Source organism: Lepus europaeus, chromosome 1 (assembly GCF_033115175.1).
Source record: "Lepus europaeus isolate LE1 chromosome 1, mLepTim1.pri, whole genome shotgun sequence".
Classification (NCBI taxonomy): domain Eukaryota; kingdom Metazoa; phylum Chordata; class Mammalia; order Lagomorpha; family Leporidae; genus Lepus; species Lepus europaeus.
Genome location: NC_084827.1, coordinates 98,463,447 through 98,481,028, shown reverse-complemented (window position 1 = coordinate 98,481,028; position 17,582 = coordinate 98,463,447). Strand labels below are relative to the sequence as shown.

Below are 17,582 nucleotides of genomic sequence, written 5' to 3'. Positions count from 1 at the left end.
AAGATTGGACATACTATTCTTTGTATTTAATTAAGGAAAACAAAGGCTGGAAAGATAAGTAGAAGCTGAAGCTCTCATAGCTGGAAATGGCAGTGAGCACTTATACTCATACCATGCTACTCTTACTCTTTCTCATTCAGTCTTTTCCTTAAAATTAAATATATATTTACCTGAAAAAAACTGTTGTTGACCTATACATAGTTTCTTTCAACAAGTTTTCCCCACATCATCCACCCAGTAACAAAAGCAAGATCTAGCCATGAGGGATACTCATAGGACTACTAGAGTATCATAACTTCTATGCCCTTTTGGATGACACAGCTCAAGGAAAACATTTCCAAAATTATGATTTTGTTGAGTGAACCTCCTATTCAAATTCAATAACCTGTAGTTCTTTCTCATACTTTCCCAATCTGTATTTTTTACCTCTCCCTCCAAAGTGAAAAAGTAATACCATCAAACATCAATGTATTATTCATTTGCTCTATCTTACAATACACATAATTTCAGAATCTATATGCCAGCATTACTATTAATACAAACCTAACAGATAAGTCAAGACTTACTTCCCCATTTTTTGCCCTTAGGATATATCTACTAGGTAGCCAAAGTATTATGCTGTGTTCAAATGTGATTTTAATTAATTTGTGTGTATGTGTATGTGTGTGTGTGGTTATATATTAATATGCCATTGGGATCCTTGGTTTCCATTTGCATTCATATTTTTTATTTCCTTTTTTCATTTTTTACTAAATGTTGTTTTTAATATATATAAATAGTTTGAAATATAAACCTATATAGAAGTATATATCTGGTGACGTGTAATTCACGTCTGCCTCATTTCCATATATGCCTTCTAGGTGTCTCCCTTCTGTGTTTTTTATTGAGGAGAGGAAGGAGTAAATGCGTATGTGTATGTGTGTGCATGATGAACAACTCAAGGTACGCAGAAACCTGGGTTCCATTTATAAATGCACACTTTATACTTAAGAACAAATCAGAAAATGTATAAGGCCAAGGTGGTTAATAAACAAAGCATGTGTCAAAACAAAGATTTTTAGAATTATATTGATTAGTTTGAAGATGAAAACAAATATATTACTTTTCCTTTGTAAAGTTTTGTGTCCTTCCTGTTGTGTTATGACTACATCTGCAACTCTTCATAACCATTAATTACACTGAATGCCTCTAGACTGTTAAAAAAAAAACATGAAAATAGAACTATACACATTTAAAGTAGGAATTATTCTAAAAGCTCATCCATAGCAGAGGGATATTTTTTAAGAAGTCATTGTCAATTATTTTATCATCTATGAGCTTTCCTTAAAAAGCTGTTTAACTCATTTAGGGAACTAGTACATTATAAAATGATTTAAATTTTTTTTACTAAGTTTCTATAAATGAAACCTCTGGTATCTAGGATATTAACTTTGGAAAAGAGTTTCTGAAATCCAATCCTCTCTACATACTATTTATATTGATTTTCTTTCATATATTGATAATATAAAAATACTATTAAATCTGGCTTTTTGCTGCTTAAATTGTAGAAACTGGCCAGCATTGTGGTGCAGCATGTTAAGCCTGCTATACTGGCAACCTGTATTCAAATATTTGTTCAAGACCCAGATGTTCCATTTCTGATCCAGTTTCCTGCTAATGCACCAAAGGCAGTGGAAGACTGGGCCAAGTGCTTGGATCCTTGCTATACACATGCAAGATCCCAGTGGAGTTCCTGGCTCCTGGCCTCACCCTGGTCCAGATCTCAGATCTACTTGTTGCAGCAGCCATTTGTGGAATAAGCCAGCAGATGGAGGATCTCTCTCTCTCTCTCTCTCTCTCTCTCTCTGTATATATATATCTTTGTCTCTGTCACTTTGCCTTTCAAAAATAAATAAATAAATATTTTTTAAAAATATAGGGGTGGATTAAGTCAAGAACTAATATTAAGAATGAAGTTAATGTTATTAATTTAAAAAAATACACTGGTTTCCTCCAAGTCAAACCTGTATTCTAACTAGATGTTTTATTTCCAAATAATCCAAGTTATTAGCTTACTAGGGAAGCTATAACAGATTATCACAAGTCATATGGCTTAGACAACAGAGATTTAGTGTCTCAATTTTGAAGATCAGATGTCCTGGAGCAAGGTATTGCCAGGAATGATTCCTTCTATGGGCAGAAGGGGAGAATCTATTTCATGTCCCTTTCCTAGTTTGTGGTAGTTGGCCGGCAATCCTTGACATTTCTTGGGCAGTATTAGGGTACTTCAAGAAGTTCATGGAAATGGGATTTTAAAGTTAAATTTAACTTGGGGCAAAATATTATTGAAATCCATACATAGTTTTCATAATACACTTTTTTTTTGCATAAAGGTATTGAGAATCCTGGTAGAATTATCATCCTATCTCTGCCCTCATCTTCAGATTGTATGCCCCTTTTGTGCATGTTTCTGTGTCCAAATTTTCTCTTTTTATAAGAATACTAGTCCTATTGGACTAGAGTCCAACCTAATGATATTAGATCATCTGCAAAGATCCTATTTCCACATGTGGTCACATTCTGAGAAGTTAGGACTTCAGCATACATATTCTGAAGGACATAATTCAACCTGTAACACCTACTAGATAAACCAAATGGGATTCGTGTGACAGCAAGAAATTACTCATGCATCTTACATAAATAAACAAAAACGGAAATCAATGATAGATGAAAACAGAGAAGTGGAACATGAAAGACAATGGTTTCCTTTTTTTCTTCTTCTAAAATTGATTAAAGAAAGAGAGAGAGAATTTCCATCTGCTGGTTCACTCCCCAAATAGCCGCAACAACCAGAGCTGAGCTGATCCAAAGCCAGGAACCTGGAGCTTCTTCTGGATCTCCCATGTGGATGCAGAGTCCCAAGTACTTGGACCACGTTCTGCGGCTTTTCCCAGGTGTATTAGTAGGGAGCTGATCAGAAGTGGAGCAGCCAGGATACGAAGTGGCACCCTTATGAATGCTGGCATTGCAGACCCAAGTAATGATGTACCTGTCCACTCTACCAGAGGACACTCCGGTTGTTTCCTCAAATAACTCAACAGTGAACATCATTGTAAAAGGTATAAGAGGCCCAAGCACTTGGCCCATCTTCCATGGCTTTCCCAGGCCATTAGCAGAGAGGTGGATTGGAAGTAGAGCAGTGGGACTTAAACTGGTGCCCATATGGGATGCTGGCATAACAGGAAGAGGCTTAACCTACTATGCCACAGCACTGGTCCCATCTTTTATAAAAACTAATAAGCACATGTATTTTGCATCTCAATCTATTTATTTTTAACTTTCCTAAGAGCTTTGTTAGCACTACAAGTTTCAACTTACTCAAACTTATATATATTCTCTGCAACATAAACCTCATCATATTTCAAAAGGCAACATAAAAACTTCTCAGATTATTGTGCTGAAGAGAACCTTGCTGATACCCTCATTTTGGACCTAGAGAAAATAAAATAAATGACTCATCTAATATGAGAGTACTTCAAAATGTTCATGGAAAATGGAATTTTGAAATTCATGCATTGTTTTTTCATGAAAAATTTCTTCGTGAAATTTTTGAAGCATTCTCATATGCATGGATTTCAAATTATCTGCACCGAAATAAACTTGTCTTTTAACTGTTTACACAAACTTTTTTGGAGAACCCTTGTATTGAAAGAATTGTAAAGGCAGAATCAGAACTGACAAACAGGTGCAGGGTGGAAGAGGCAGCATGTTGGAACTCGAAGGAAAACAGAAAATAAATGATGATTGAGATAGGTTAGTAAGGCTTCCTGAGGAGAGAAAAAGCTGAAACCACCCTTGAAAGATTCACAGAGAAGAAATGTTCTGGAAGGAGAAAGCAACCTGAACAAAGCCATGACCATGAGGAATGGCCATACTGTGTTTTGTGCATGACTGCAGTAGGTAAAATGGAACTAGGTTGTGCAGTCTGGAGAATGTAGCCAAGAATGACCACAAAATTTCAGGGCCCAGTGCAAGGTGAAAATGTAAGGTTACTCTTCAAGCTTTGAGAATTAGTGTGGCAATAGCAGAGAACTGAACAAGTGCAAGGTCCTGTGAGTCTCCACAGGCTGAACATCCATGAAGCCCTTCCCAAATCTACCAATATTTAGAAAATGTGACTGGAATTAGTTACATACTGCAGTATGGGAGCAAAAGACTAAGATAATGAAAGTGATGTTTTTAAAAATAGACCTCTCTTCATCTTTCTCTGAAGGGAGTAAAGAACTTCCACTTTGATTATGGCCTTATCTAAATAATGTCAGAGTTTCTGAACTCAAGAGGCTTCCATAGGCTTGGCAGCTCATGACCAGAGCCTCGGGTGATCACTGACGTCATAAATAAGAGTGTCAATTGTTAAATCGACAACAGGAGTCACTGTGTACTTGCTCCCCATGTAGGACTTCTCTCCTTAATATGTTGTACTATGAGAATTAACGGTAAAACCAATCTTCAAACAGTATTTTATACTTTGTGTGTCTGTGTGGGTGCAAACTATTGAAATCTTTACTCAGTATAGAGTTGACCTTCTATATATAAAGATAATTAAAAATGAATCATGGGTGCCGGTTCTAGTCCCAGCTGTTCCTCTTCCAGTATGGCCTGGGAAAGCAGTAGATGGCCCAAGTCCTTGGGCCCTGCACCCACGTGGGAGACTGGGAAGAAGTGCCTGGCTCCTGGCTTCGAATTGGCACAACTCCAGCTGTTGCAGCCATTTGGAGAGCGAACCAACAGAAGGAAGACCTCTCTCTCTGTCTCTCCCTCTCACTGTCTATAACTCTACCTCTCAAATAAAATAAATAAAACCTTTAAAAAAAATGAATCTTAATGACGAATGGGATGGGAGAGGGAATAGGAGGTGGGATGATCTGGAGGTGGGAGGGCAGGTATGGGGGGAAGAACAGCTATAATCCAAAAGCTGTACTTACAAAATTTAGATTTATTAAATAAAAGCTTTCTATAAAAACAAAATAGACCTCTCTGGGGAATAATTTTGCAATGTGTACCAAATTTGAAGTGCACTCATCCTCTGACTTTGCAATTTTGCTTCTAGGAATTTATCCTGCAGGTGATCTCATGTTTGAGCAAAAAATGGTATTTGCTCAAGGTATTCAATGTAGTGTTGCTCCCGCTAGCAAAGGATTGGAAACAGCCTAAATGTCCTCTGCTAAGAAACTGAGTCAGGTAATTACGGTACTTCCATGCAAGTGTCTTGCTCACCACTTTCATGCACCATGCAATTACAGCTGGCTTCTTCATTTCCATGCTTTGGTTCTAATCCTTAAGAGTGTTGGCCTTGGGGCACTATTTGTGATTGTGAAGTGGAAAAATAATGATTTAATTTCTAGCCCACAAAAGGAAGTTAAAACTGGACACAGAGCCATTAAATATAAAGGGGCAGCTCTGTGTGTGTTTAGAAGAAAATTTTTCCAGATGTGTTTTTTATAGAAAGAAAAAAGGAAGGGTTATGAGCTTAACAGTGTATACAAAATGCACCACTTGTGCTTTCTTTTTATTCAGTTTTTTTCTTCCTACACTACCTGTACCCCTGCCCTTTTTCCTCCTCCCTCTCCTATTCCCACTCTTACTTTTGACTAAGATCTATTTTAAATTAACTTTACACACATAAGATTAACTCTATATTAAGTAAAGAGCTCAACAAATAGTATGAAAAAAAAAAAAAAAAAAACTTCCTGAACGCTCAAGACAAGGGCTGTTCAGTCATTGCATCTCAGTGTCAATTTCATTTCTATAAATTACCTTTTAGGTTCCCTTTAGTTACCACAGATCAGGGAGAACATATGGTATTTGTCCCTTTGGGACTGGCTTATTTCATTATGTATAATGTTTTTCAGTAGCATCCATTTTGTTGCAAACAACAGGATTTCATTTTTTTTTACCACTGTGTAGTATTCCATGGTGTAGAAATCCCATAATTTCTCTATCCAGTCTTCAGTTGATGGACACTTGGGTTAGTTCCATATCTTAGCTATTATAAATTGAGCTGCAATAAACATGGAAGCACAGATAACTTTCATATGCTGTACCTAGAGTAAATTCCCAAGAGTTGAATGGCTGTGTCATATATGTAGGTCTATATTCAGACTTCTGAGGTATCTCCATACTATCTTCCACAGTGGCTGTATCAGTTTACATTCCCTGTTTGTGCTTAAAACTAAAACACAATGATTACAAAGGAATGAGGCCCAAGTGTGCTAGACAGGGTCTAGAACAAAGGACAGAGTCATTATTAGATGTGCTAAGAAAGGTTCTAGACCCTGTCTAGCACACTTGGGCCTCATTCCTTTGTAATCATAACCTCTACTCTACCACCAATGGCTCTACTCCCAACCTGTGTGTACTGATGGTCCTCTTCCCCACTTAATGCTGTATAATTGTTCAAACCTGGTAAATGCCACTCTTAGGATCATTGGTTACTATCCTCACCCTGTCTTTTATGACCTTGTCTAAATATGATCGAGTTGGCAAACTTGGAAGGCTTCCATAGCCTTGGCAACTCATGACGACAGCCTAGGATGGTTACTGGCGCCATAAACTAGAGTGTCAATTTGTTGGGTCAACAACAAGAGCCACTGTGCACTTGCTCCTCATGTGGGATCTCTGTCCTTAATGTGCTGTACATTGTGATTTAATGCTATAACTAGTACTCAAACAGTATGTTTCACTTTGTGTTTCTATGTGGGTGCAAACTGTTGAAATCTTTATACTAAACTGATCTTCTGTATATAAAGAGAATTGAAAATGAATCTTGATGTGAATGGAAGGGGAGAGGGAGCGGGAGAGGGGAGGGTTGTGGGTGGGAGGGAAGTTATGGGAGGGGGAAGCCATTGTAATCCATAAGCTGTACACTGGAAATTTATATTCATTAAATAAAAGTTAAAAAATTTAAAAAAAAAAAAACTAAAACACAATGAAAGTATTTACATAGAAATACTTGTAGCAGGAAACAAAACAAGAGAAAACAAACTGGTAACAATGGTTGCCTCTAGGAAGGGAAAACCTGAACCTGGGTTGAGTTGAGATGTACTGTTCTTATTTTAAAAAAAGAAAAATTTATTTTGTTTGTAAAACAGAGATAGACAGGCAGAGATCTCTTTTCTGCTGATATACTCCCCAAAGCCCACAACACCTTGGGATGAGGAAGGCAGAAGCCAAGAGCCTAGAACTCAATCCAGGTATTCCACATGGGTAACAGGGACTCAATTACTTGAGCCATCACCTGCCACTTCCCTTACTGTACAAATACCAGGAAAGCTGGACTCAGGAGCAGAGCCAGCACTTCAACCCAGGCACTCAAATAAGGGTCGGGACATGAGCATCCCAAATGATGTCTTCAGCACTACTCCAAACCCCCATCAATGCATACTCTCCTATACTTGTATCTTTTGACTTTTATATTATAGGCATGGGTTACTTATAAAAATACATGTGTTTTAAAAGACCAAAACACTTGCAAGAAGAAGACAGCCCTTGGGAAGAGAGTCAAAAGCTATTTTTGCCACAAGATGGGTGGCCAAGTGGCACAACTGCAGTTTTTGAATAAATGAGAATCAAGAAAGGACTAAAGAATTCACACCCACGTTTTGTCCACCATGAGAACTCTGTATGAATCTGAAATTCATTCATATTTTTGAAGCAACAATAAGGGAATGATCAAATTTTCAAAAACTAAAGAAGAAAGAATGGGATAGAGTGAGAGAAGGGAGAAAGTCCAACTGGTAGCAGCAAGCAGGATGGCAGAGGAAGTTAGTTCCCCAGTTAGCCTAGGGAGAATGCTGATAGCTGTGCGTCCTAGGAAGCAGATACTGGCATGAGGAAGAGAAGCAAGATCCAGTGCCATTTTAAAAGTGGGAAATGAGACGGTGACTGGGGGACATGCTGGAGGACTAGGAGTGAGCAATGGTTTTGCAGTGACAGCTTCCCAGGAAACATTGCTGCATTCCCGACATCTGCATGCATCTGAGAATCACACCTGGAATCTTCATTTCCATGCCTTGATTCTAATCCTTAGGAAAGTAGGCCTCAGGGTACTACTTGTGATTCTAAAATGGAATAAGTAATGATTTAATTCCCAGCCAGTAAAGGGCAATCCAAATGACAGGCTCCACCATTTCCCCAGGGCTAGTTTGTAACCTGGGACAGAAATAAGCTGTGTGTATTAAATCAATACAATCACTCACAAGTTTAAAAAAAAAAAAAAAAGGCACTGCTTTGGTGTTATGTGTTATATGAACTATTTCTGTTTCTTAATGGTTTGCTTTCTTCGGATGATATAAGCCTGGTCACATTTCCATGGTGAGCCAATACCAGCCAGGCACTTGGTGCTCTGATCAAGTGTTCTATGATGCTACAGTGCAACTCTGAACTCCCTGCCTGCCCCCAGCGAAGCCTCACAATGGCCAGGGTTGCCTAAGACAGACGAGAGTGTAACCTTTCAGGGTACTCAGTGTTTTCTTCCTGCTCATCTGAGCAGGGAGCTGAGCTGCCTGAGGCAGCATTTGTATGGCCCCCAGAACCACCCTCGCCACCTGTGATCTTAGGCTTGACCACACTGACAGCATCACTGCTTCCCACATAAGAGTCTATCTATGTAACACAGTAAAACTCAGCATGAGATGTCTCTGCCTGTCTTCCCATGTTCCATTGCCTGCCCACTTTTCCACCTCTGGCTCCCCATCTCCCGTCAAAGTCACCTCCCAAAATCAGAATTTCTGAGAGTAACTTCCTCACACTATATCACAATTTTCCATGTCCCTTAAAAGAGATTTCCTAGATTCATTTCTCTTCTGCCTTCTGCCTTGCCTGAACCTCACGTGAGAGCCTTCACCCTAGTTCAGAACTGCACTGCCCCTCCATGTCCCTGATAACTACCTCCTAAGTGGATTTCCCAGTTTCAATTTCCCTGCTTTTAACTACATTGCTGTCACAATATTTCTTTTTATTTTTTTTAAGATTTAGTTATGGGGCCGAAGCTGTGGTGCAATGAGTTAACGCCCTGGCCTGAAGCGCCAGCATCCCATATGGCCACCGGTTCTAGTCCTGGCTGCTCCTTTTCTGATCCAGTTCTCTGCTATGGCCTGGGATAGCAGTAGAGGATGGCTCAAGTCCTTGGGCCCCTGCACCCACGTGGGAGACCTGGAAGAAGCTCCTGGCTCCTGGCTTCAGATCAGCACAGCTCTGGCCATTGCGGCCATCCAGGGAGTGACCCATCAGATGGAAGACCTCTCTCTCTCTCTCTCTGCCTCTCCTCTCTCTGTATAACTCTAATTTTCAAATAAATAAATAAATCTTTTAAAAATTTTTAGTTATTTATTTGAAAGTCAGAGTTACAAAGAGGGGGTAGGGAGAGACAGAAAGAGAAATCTTCCAAATCCTGATTCACTCTCAGGATGATGGCAATGGCCCAGAGTTGGGCCAGGCTAAAGCCAGGGACCAGTGGCCAGGAGCCAGGAGCTTCTTCCAGGTCTCCCATGTGTTCATGTCTCTCATTTGGGTGCAGGTGCCCAAACACTAGGGCCATGTTCTGCTGCTTTCCCAGGCACATTAGCATGGAACTGGATCAGAAGTGGAGCAGCTGGGACATGAATTGGTACCCGCAAGGGGTAACAGTGTTGCACGCAGCAGCTTATCCCATTATGCCACAATGCCAGTTCCTTTGATAGAATGAACTTTACCCCCAACAAGCTAAAAATGTTTCCTAAGAACTTTTCTCATTGTTTTTTATCATCTTTGTAGTTTTATCACTGACTAATAGTTCCAAACTTTTCTTAAACATTAATATTTTCACCTTATATGATGTTTTGGGGTCATGGCTTCCTAAAATTACAGTGTTTTGGGTGAAACAGTTTCTCAATTTATGTTCAGATGCAAGCAACACAAACACTACACAAACTAACTTTCAAGGCAACTGCCTGTTTAAGGGTAACATACTGAGTCATATAAATCCAAAATCTAGAATTTGTATGCGTCAGTAGGGGCTTGATGTCCTATTTGAAATATGCTTGGCTCTTGCTTCTGGACAAGTAAGATGGACACCAGTAACCCGGCTCTATAGTCAACTTATATATTTCTGTTAGCCGTCACAGAGCACACCAAACACTGCCGGAGTAAGGGAAACAGTTTATTGGGGAAAACCCAGCAGACTGGAGGGGAGGGATGAAGAAGGATAAGAGAGAGAAAGAGAGTATAAGAGAGAGACAGACAGAGGAGCTAGTGAGGAGAGAAAATAGAGCAGAGAGAAGAGCCAAGAGAGAAGAGCCAAGAGAGCACGTGTTGAGGCACAAGCCCTTTTAAAACTTTGCCTGAGGGCGGGCAGGGAAGCAGGAGCAGCGAATCCCATTAGGATGGGGGTGGAGCTTGACAACAGCGGTTGGGCCAGGTGCCCACCTGGCTTTCAGCAATGGTGGTGGCGGCTAGAGCCTGGGATATAAATCAGGGTGTAGATCGCACCATAGATAAAACTGTACCAGTTTCCTAACACAACTAGTTTGCTCACCCTACAGAAAGACAGTTTTTTCTTATAACAAAGGCAAGAGATGTTTTTCAAAGACTTTTACTGGCCTTTTAAGGTCACATACCCATTTCTAAATTAAGGACAATGGCAAGGGAAAATATTTGAGTAGACCTGTTCCACCTACTTGCCACTGTGAGACAGACAACAGAGACAAACGGGCAAGTTAGCCTTACCCAAATCTCAAGGTATTAGTTCTCAATAGCATAGAAGATTTCTACACCAGAAAGAGTCGGAATGGGCTGCTGTACACACACACACACACACACTGAATAATGTAACAAAGCATTCAACTCAAAGATGCTTGACTAGCAAAGATCTTTTCTTAGTTCATCCAACCAGAAGTCTGGATGGAGAAAACCCCAGGATGGTAGGATGGTGCAGTGTCCACGTTTCTGCTGGCTCATCCTCGGTCTTCCTTCAAGTCACAGGATGGATGGGGCAGCTCCAAGCACTACGCCCTCACATGAGTGTCACAAAGGGAAAGAAAGGGCAAAGGAGATCTCCATACCATCTTTATCAGACTCCCTAGCTGGCTCTACTTGCAGGAACTACTCAGTCACAAATCCACCCCAGATCAATCTTTAGAAAGGAAAATGTGATGGCTGGCTTCACACACCATATCTGTTTCCTGGGACTGGATGGACTCAAAATTTTAGTAGGAAAAGAAGATGGCCTTTGGGTAGGTCACTAAATAACATCTGCCCTGAGACCACACAGCTGTTTGATTCCTTTCCCTTGTTTTACGCTTTTGTTAGTATTTCTTGTCTTCTGAGGTCCTTTTACATTATTCTTACGATTTTGAATTTTTGTATTTCAGAATGCTTAATGACCTTAGATATTTAGTTCAGGGCTTTTCAAGGCTTTTTATTTCAGACTTGTAACCTAACCAAACAGTTAAATAGGCAGTTTAAAAATGAGCTGACAGACTGGAGAGCACCAGTTCAGGAAGGTGTGGCCTCCTGCCCAAGGGTCCTGAGGCCCCTAGGCAAGCTAGATCTCTTCAGAATTGAATTCTAAAACCACACTTCTCCATTTGTCTCATTTTAAATATTAGAGTGGGGTCTCGAGAAAAAAATATGTTCTTCCATAGGTTTCCTGGGATCTTAGTCTGGATTTCCTAAGTCCCCAAGCACTTTATATTTTTTATGTCTTTATAAATCTGTAATTTATTTACCATCACATTTTGTTCTTATTCACATACACACACTAAAGTCCTTTAAAATAAATCTCAATGCAGAAGTCCTTACATTATTTCAGTAGCTTTTTATGCTCTTTCCCTAACTTCACTCCACTGTTTTGAATATATAAAATGTCCAGGGCTCCATTGGGTATTTTGGTGCTTTATTATTTGTAGGCAGAACTGGGCAGTGGCTAAACACCCCGACACTGAGCATAATACTACATGTTTTCCAATATTGCATCTAATAGCCTTAGTTTATTCATGTGTTAAGTTGAGGCAGTTCCAATATCTCTCACCTGATTGAAGTCCATGTGCATTGTACCTGTGTTAGCTGCTGTTTTCTCATATTTTGGCCAGTCAAAATCTTGGAAATTAATGGGAACCTCCCTTCTAGAGATAAAGTGCTAATAATACCTAAATCTGTAGCTTTCTACCTCATATTTAGTGTCATACATGTTGCCTCACTCTCAGTTTCTCCCTGCATGGAAACTAAGGGTAAAAACTTAGACTCACATTAGAGTTCAAAGAGCTTCCAAGATCAAGGGAAGAGCAGTTGGGAGTCTTTGGGTCACTTGGCCATAGTCACCAATGCTTCCAAGTTCCCTGTGCAGACCACCTAGTTCCAATTTACTCTTCAATGTGGGCCAGGGCTCAGATTCCTGCTCCCTGTTCTCTCTTCTCTATTCCCAATACCTAAAAAGAAAAAAAAAAAGAAAAAGAAAAAGAAAAAAACCTCTATTATGGATTTGTTTGAAAAGCATTAAAAAAGCCAGGAACAGGAGACTGTTATGAATTAGAAATTACTGAGAGTCTGGGTAAATGTGTAACAGACATAACAGAATTTTCATTTTCCTTTTTCACCAAGAACAGAAAAAAGAATTTCCGTATAAGTTTCAAAGGGAGTTAATGCAATGAATATTTGGGAAATTTTAATGTTTTTCCAATATTTTATAATTAGTAAACTAGAATCCCATTGCTTTTTCGTTAGAAAAAGTACACAAATACGTGATTACCCATTGAAAAGGCTGCTTGCTCACGGAAGTGCGTCTAGTAGAGCATGGAAACAAATAGAGTTTGGAAGCAAGAATTATCCAGGAGCATTGGTGGTTCAGTGGTAGAATTCTCGCCTGCCACGCGGGAGGCCCGGGTTCGATTCCCGGCCAATGCACTGTGTTGTTTTTCTCCTTTTGCAACAGTCAAAGCGGATTTCTCTAAGCGGAGGCCCTTCTACAAATGAAGAAATACCACAGCTCACTTCTCGGCTCACTTTTACTTCAAAAGGGCTGTCGTGTTCGCCCTGCTTTTTGTCTTCCTTTCTGATCGCTTTCGGGAGCCCCAGATGCAAGCAAAATATACACAGATGTGAAACAAAAACCAACGGTGGCTGTCTGGAGATGCCGGGGATTGAACCCGGGACCTCACACATGCGAAGCGCGCGCTCTACCACTGAGCTACATCCCCCAGCCGACAGCCGGCTTTCTGGTATACGTACTCATTCCGTGTGCTCACCGCTATTCTAGGCGGCTCGAGTCTCAAGTGTTTCCCGCCGGCAGCTCTGAGGTAACGTTCCTTCCTCTGTACTCCTGTCTTAAACTACTTCCACGGCGCATCCGGACGCCCTGCCACAGGCCACCAGCGAACGCGCAGCCCTGGTCCCGGGACGCCATGGAGTCCGGGCCCGGAGCCGGGGGGAGGCGGGACCGGCGCCCCGCGCGGCCAGGGGGCGGGCCTCCGCCGCGCCGCGCCGCGCCCCCGCCCCGCACCGCACCGCCCCGCCCCCGCCGGCCCGCGCGCAGGCGCCGGAGCTCCCCGGGCCCTCGGCCGGCCCTGACCTTTGCCCGCGGCGTCGCTCCCGTTCTGAAGGCCTGCGGTGGGGACCGTCTCTTCGCCCGCGGGAGCCTTGTGACCTTACCCGAACACGCGCCCGGCCGCGGACGCACCTCACATCTCAGGAGAACGACGTGAAAACGCCACATCCCTCCAGACTGGGTCTTGTTTTTAGGGTTATGGCCAACTCCTGCATATGAGTGATTTCTCAATTTGTTCATTTTCGTGAGGCACAAACTGAAAAAAAAAAAAAAAAAAAAGACACCGCCACCCTCTTTGTAGCGTAATCATGTATCAGTGATGGTAAAATCGCGGCGGGGGACTTGCTCGAGGATTTTATTTCTCCATCTGGTATTTACAGCTTGGGCCAACCCAACTGGTTGAAAAAGTTGAAGATAGTCTTGCAGTCACCAGACGCCTCCCTTAATGAGCTCTGAACCCTCCCTCGTCACACTCCTGCCTGAATTAAGACCCCAGACCTGTTCCCTCGATATGGCTTCCCGTTGGTTGAGGGCTAGCTAATTCGATGAGCTAACTCGCATTATGGGGAAATGAGCTGTGTTTAACCCCTACGTGCAGTTGGTGTTTGTTCCACCCCGGGACAGGGGAAAGCTGGGCCGTAGAAGGCTCAGACTGGCTGGAGCAGGGGTCAGAGCTGGGTGGTCATCGCGCTGACCCCGACAGTAAGGCAGTGAAGGCCACGAACTCCACTCAGCACCGCTGGATAAATGAAATGGTCCACAGGCCGAAAGCCAGAGCAGAAAGCAGACGTTTCAAAATCTCCCTGAGTAATCCACAAATTTCATAATCAACTTCTAGGTTAAAAAAATAAATTACTCTGTTTGCTTGCAGTAATTTGAACAAATAATGGCTCGTAATCAGATTTATTTTTAACAAGCCACATACTGAGCTAATTCAACTGTAATAGGGAATGTCCAAATAAAAAAAAAAGGGCCCTCAGTGGACCGTCATTAAGGAGCTCTGTTCCAAGTCTCAGCCTTCTGAAATCAACCCCTGCCTCCCTCCCGAGGCCCCAGAACATGAGCATCTTCAATCGTTTCTGAGTCAGGAAATGAGGACAGAGTCATCTCTGCAACCCAAGGCTTTCATCAGTGCAAGTTACAGCTCATCTATTCTGCTCACTGTGGAAGAAACCTGTTTTTGTCTCTGGCTTCACTTCCAAGTCCTGTGTAGGATTCCCTTCCTCATAGTACAGCTTATTTCTCCATCACCTGAGGCCTTCCCTTTCTGGAACTTCTTTCTCAGACAACTCTGCATTTTTGGAGCTGAGCTCAAAACAAGACCCTTTGTAAATGGTCACTCCTCCTATTCCACACATCCTCTAAAGGTGCCTGTGTAGGTGCATCTAAGAAAGGAAATAAGACTGAGCCGTACAGCCAAGAGAGGATGTGAAGTTGATTTAGGGCTCTAAGTGAACAGCCTGGCCTAAGTCAAGAAAGCTGGGCTTCCTCAGCTACTGTGGCTAATGGGAAAGATGAAACAGGAGAGGTAAACTTTGGGATTAGGGAACTTTTTCAGGCAAAAAGACCACATCTCTTCTGAATGTAAGTAAAACCACCCCAATATGCTTGAAAGATGTAGAAGACTGACCAAATATTCAAAATTAGAGTATTTAAAAATCCATTTCTATCTTCTGTACTCCACATACCTCTGTTGATTGGGGACCACTTCCCCTAAGTTCAGTCTCTCTGTTTCATACACACCCAATCACAAGGATTGACCTTAGGCCCTCTTTGAAGCTGGTGCCATTTATTTCTAGCACTGTTTTTAACTTTCTTTCTTCAGCCCTTGCCTCTCCTTGTCCAGCAGTGTTTGAGGCTTGCTCCCCAGAGCTGGCAAGGACCTAGGATGCTCACTACCAGTCCAGGCATTGATTCTTACTGCTGAGTGCTCATTAGAATCACTGGAGGAAACTTTAAATAATGCTGGTGCTCGGTGCTGTCGCTGTGGTGCAGTGGGTTAATGCCCTGACCTGAGGTACCAGCATCCCATATGGGCGCTGGTTCGAGTGCTGGCTCCTCCACTTCCAATCCAGCTCTCTGCTGTGGCCTGGGAAAGCAGTGGAGGATGGCCCAAGTCCTTGGGCCCCTGCGCCTGTGTGGGAGACCCGGGGGAGGCTCCTGGCTCCTGGCCTCGGATCAGGGCAGCTCCAACTGTTACAACCAATTGGGGAGTGAACCATCAGATGGAAGACCTCTCTCTCTTTCCCTCTGCCTCTTTCTCTGTGTAACTCCGACTTTCAAATAAATAAATAAATCTTTAAAAAAAATGCTGGTGCAAGGAGCAGATGCTGTGGTATAGCGGGTAAAGCCGCCGCCTCCAGTGCTGGCATCTCATTCATATGGGTGACAGTTCGCGCCCTGGCTGCTTCACTTCCGATCCAGCTCTCTGCTATGGCAGTGGAAGATGGCCCAAATCCTTGGGCCCTTGCATGGGGGACCCAAAAGAAGTTCCTGGCTCCTGGCTTCGGATCAGCACAGCTCTAGCTGTTGTGCCCAATTTCTCTCACATCTGTATCTTTTTCAGCTTTCAAGTGATGTGCTGAGCTAGAGCTGAGAACCGCTGCTTCAGAGCTGTGTGCTTGCATGTCAACAAGAGATGACTGGTGTCAGGCCAGCAGTCCTCAGCCTTGGCTGTGCAGCAGAAGCACCCAGTGGGCAGTGCCTGACCTTGTCACCTGCCTCGAGGGTCAGTCAGACTGTGGGTGTCTCCTGTGGCAACACAAGAGCAGAGTAGGAGCTGATGTTTGTGAGTCATGGCAGGACAAGCATTTAGGAACTGTGTTCTGCTCTTTGACCCCTATTGGCTGAAAAGCAGTGCCATGGAAATCGTAACCAAAGGAGGGATTATGCTTCCAGAAAAATGTCAAAGAAAAGTATTGCAAGCAAGAGTAGTAGCTGTTAGATCAGGCTGAAGAAGACTGGAGAGATTAAACAGTTGGTGTGAAAGCTGGAGATAAGGTTCTTCCAGAACCTTATATAGGGGCACCAAAGACAAGGGTTATTTTTAATTTAGAGTTAGTGACATTCTTGGAAAATATGTAGACTGAAATCACTATTGTAATGGCATCATATGAAGCTGAAGTTCCAAAATCTTCTTTTTTAAAAGTTTTATTCTTTAACTTTTTTGAAAAGCATAGTTATAGAGAAGGATGGAGAGACAGAAGTTCAGGAGGGTGGGGGTGATGTTTTCCATCCACTGGTTCACTCCCCAAATGGGTACAATGGCCGGAGCCAAATTCAGGAGCCAGGAGATCCTTCCAGGTTTCCCACGTGGGTACCAATGCACTTGGGCCATCTGCTGGTGCTTTCCCAGGTGCATTAGCAAGGAGCTAGTTGGGAAATAGAGCAGCCACAGGCGGAGGCTTAACCTTGTACACCACAGTGGTGGCCCCCTGAAATCTTTCATGCAAATGACTTCCATATGTCTTATAATAAACTAATGTTATATAAACTAATGACAGCCATTGTCTGTAAAATTTAGTTTTGTTGTACTGGCATAAAACATTTCCAAATAAAATTAATAAATGGAAAACAAAAAGGGGGAAAACAGAAATACTCAGAATGCTTTAAAAATGTGACTCTCAATGTCAAACACAGATTACACTGGCCTGAGATTGGCCTAGTCATGGAATTTTTAAAAAATGTCCTAGTTAATTTGTTTAAGATTTATTTATTAACTTGAAAGGCAGAGAGCATGTGCAAGGGAGAGAGCTTCCATCTTCACTCCCCAAATAGCTACAACAGCCAGCACTGGGCAAAACCAGGAACTCCATTCAGATCTCTCACATGGGTGACAGGGGCCCATGTACTCAGACCATCTTCTGCTGCTTTCATAGATGCATTAGCAAGGAGCTGGATCTGAAGCAGAGCAGCCAGCACTTGACTGCCATTCAGATATGTAATGAGGGGGTGCCAAGGTACAGCCTAATCCTCTGTGGGTAGTCTTTTAGGCCCCCAGGTTTTTAATAATGATAATTAACTG

The 17,582-nt window shown here is 42.2% G+C and overlaps 2 non-coding genes across 2 annotated transcripts; one reads left to right on the top strand and one right to left on the bottom strand.

Moving 5' to 3' along the window:
* The first annotated feature begins 12,847 nt into the window (after nt 1–12,847).
* On the top strand, nt 12,848–12,918 carry TRNAG-GCC (transfer RNA glycine (anticodon GCC)). The gene has a single exon. It is a non-coding gene; the product is annotated as a tRNA-Gly (tRNA).
* A 221-nt stretch (nt 12,919–13,139) lies between these two features.
* Nucleotides 13,140–13,211, bottom strand: TRNAA-CGC (transfer RNA alanine (anticodon CGC)). The gene has a single exon. It is a non-coding gene; the product is annotated as a tRNA-Ala (tRNA).
* Between the last annotated feature and the right edge of the window lie 4,371 nt (nt 13,212–17,582).